This window comes from Ictidomys tridecemlineatus, chromosome X (assembly GCF_052094955.1).
Source record: "Ictidomys tridecemlineatus isolate mIctTri1 chromosome X, mIctTri1.hap1, whole genome shotgun sequence".
NCBI lineage: Eukaryota > Metazoa > Chordata > Mammalia > Rodentia > Sciuridae > Ictidomys > Ictidomys tridecemlineatus.
In genome coordinates, this window is record NC_135493.1 from 67154189 (window position 1) to 67157280 (window position 3092).

Genomic DNA, 3092 nt, shown 5'->3' on the forward strand with positions numbered 1-3092 from the left:
GTGAATCCCCTCTTCCCTGGATGCAGCAGTATAAAAGCTCTTTTCTACAACCAGGTGGGAGGGGTCTCTCGCCTTCAGGTGCGAGTTCACTCTACCCAGGCTAGCAGTTAAAGAGCTAACCCCTGACATCCAGGTGGGAGGGTCTACCACTTGGAGGGGCGAGTCACCTGTGTCCTGGCTGCAGAGGTATATGAGTTCTACCAGACACCCAGGTGAAAGGGGTCCCCTGGCTTTAGGCGAGTCCCTGCCACCCTGGCTGAAGCTTTATAGGAGCCCCCTACCCACCACCCAGGTGGGAGGCATCTCCTGCCCTGAGGGGCAAGTACCCTCTACCCAGGCTGTGGCTGTTTTGAGCTTCCTTTCACATACAGGTGGGAGGGGTCTCCCGCTGTAGGGGCCAGTCGCTCTCCCTTGGCTTCCAGGGTATAAGAGCTTCCCTGACACCCAGATGAGAGGATGGGAGACCTGGCTGCTACAGTATAGGAGCTCCACTGACACCCATGAGGGAGGAGTCTCCCACCAGGAGGCTCTACCCTGCCTGCAGCTGTATAGGAATTCCCCAGGACACCCAGGTGGAAGGGGTCACCGACTGGAGGGTAGAGTTCCCTCTATCCCACCTGTGGCGGTATAGGAGGTCCCCTGACATCAAAGTGGGAAGGGTCTCCGGCATAGAGGGGCAAGTCCCCTCCACCCTGGCTGAAGCAGTATAGGAACTGCCCCAGACACCCAGTTGGAAGGGGCCTCCCGTCTGGAATGTGGAGTCCCCTCTACCCCGGCTAGGGCGGTAAAGGATTCACCCCACCTGACAACCAAGTAGGAGGGGTCTCCCACCTGGAGGGGAGAGTCTCCTCTACAGTGGCTGCTGCAGTATATGAGCTCCAGCTGACACCCAGGTGAAAGAGGTCTCCCGCCTGGAGGGGTGAGTCCACTCTACACTGGCTGCAGTGGTATAGGAGCTCCCCTCCATACTCACGTGGGAGGCGTCTCACACATGCCTGGGCGAGTCCCCTCACACATGCCTGGGCGAGTTCCCTCTACCCTGGCTGCTGCTGTTTATGAGTTCCTCTTACAACCTGATGGGAGGGATGTCCCGCCTGAAGTGAAAAGTACCCTCTAAGCTGGTTGCAGCGGTAGGAGAGCTCCCCGACACCCAGGGGTGAGGGGTCTCCTGCTTGGAGGGGAGAGTCCCCACTAATTTGCCTGCAGCTGTATAGGAGCTCCCCTGGACACCCAGGTGGGAGGGGTCTCCTGGAGGGGCAAATCCCCTCTACCCTGGATGCAGCTTTATAAAAGCTCTCTCTGATACCCAGGTGGGAGGGGTCTTTCGCCTTGAGGGAAGAGTCCACTCTACCCTGGCTGCAGCGGTAAAGGATCTCCCCCCTGACACCCAGGTGGGAGGGTCTTCCACTTGGAGGGGAGTTCCCTTTACCCTGGCTGTGGAGGTACATGAGTTCCACCGGGTAAAAGGGGTCTCCCGCCTGGAGGGGCGAGTCTATGCTACTCTGGCTTCAGCAGTATAGGAGCTCCCCCCCACACACACACACCAAGGTGGAGGAGTCTCTTGCCTTGAGGGGCGAGTCCCCTCTACCTTGGCTGTGGCGGGATATGAGCTCCTCATGACACCCAGGTGAAAGGGGCCTCCCGCCTAGAGAGGCGAGTCCCCTCTACCCTGGCTGCTGCAGTATATGAGCTCCCCCACCCAGTACCCAGATGGGAGGGGTCTCCCGCCTGAAGGGGCGAGTAGCTGCTACCCCAGCTGCAGCTGTACAGGAACCTCCCCTCGCCAGACACCCATGTGGGAGGGGTCTTCTGCTTGGAGGGCGAGTCCACTCTTCCCTGGCTGCAAAGTTACACCAGCTCCCCTGGACACCCAGGTGGGAGGGGTCTCCTGCTTGGAGGGGCAAGTCCCTTCAATTCTGGCTGCTGTGGTATAGGAGCTCCCCTCTCCCCGCCATACCTAGATGGGAGGCGTCTCCCGCTTGAAGCGGTGAGCCACCTCTACCCTGGCTGCAGGGTAGAGGTGGCTCACCCTACTCCTGACTCCCGGGTTAGATGGGTTTCTTGCCTGGAAGGGTGTATCCTCTTTACCCTGGCTGCAGTGGTGTATGAGCTCCTGCAGACACCCAGGTGGGAGGGGTCCCTCGACTGGAGGGGCAAGTTCCTTTTGTCCTGGCTGCAGAAGTGTAGGAGCTCCCCCCACACCCAGTTGGGAGGAGTCTGCCGCCTAGAGGGTGAGTCCCCTCTACTCTGGCTGCGGAGGATAAGAGCTCCCCATAACATCCAGGTGGGAGTTTTCTCCCCTCTCCCCTGCCTCAGTGATATAGGAGCTCCCCCTGATACCCAGGTGGGAGGGGCCTCCCGCCTAGAGGGGCAAGTCTCCTCTACCCTCTCTGGGGCAGTATATGAGCTCCCCTGACAACAAGGTGGGAGGGGGCTCCCACCTGGAGGAGCGAGTCCACTCTCCCCTGGCTGAGGCACTATAGGAGCTCCCCTGACATCCAAATTAGAGGGTCTCTTAACTGGAGGGGTGAGTCCCCCTACCCTGGCTTCGGCGGTATATGAGCTCTCCTGGAACCCAAGTGGGAGGAGTCTTCAGCCTGGAGAGGGGAGTCCCCTCTAGCCTGGCTGCAGTGTTATAGGAGCTCCCTGACTACACCCAGGTGGGAGAAGTCTACTGCCTGGAGGATCGAGTCCCCTGCACCCTGGCTGCAGGGGTATAAGAGGCCCCTCTGACACCCAGGAAGGAGGGGTCTTTCGCCTGAAGGGGCTAGTTCCCTCAACCCTGTTTGCAGCAGTACAGAGACACCCCTGACACTCAAGTGGGAGGAGTCTGCCGCCTGGAGAGTAGAGTCTGCTCTACTCTGTCAGTGGTGGTATAGCAGCTCCCCCTGATACCCAAGTGGGAGGGTTCTCTTGCCTGCAGGGGTGAGTCTCCTCTACCCTGGCTAAGGTAGTATAGGAGCTCTCCCACCCCCCTGACACCCAGGTGGAAAGGGTCTTTCGCCGGGAGGGGCGAGTCCTCTCTAGCCTGTCTGTGCCTGTTTCGAGCACACCCCAACACACAGGTATTAGGGTTCTCCCTCCTGGAAGGA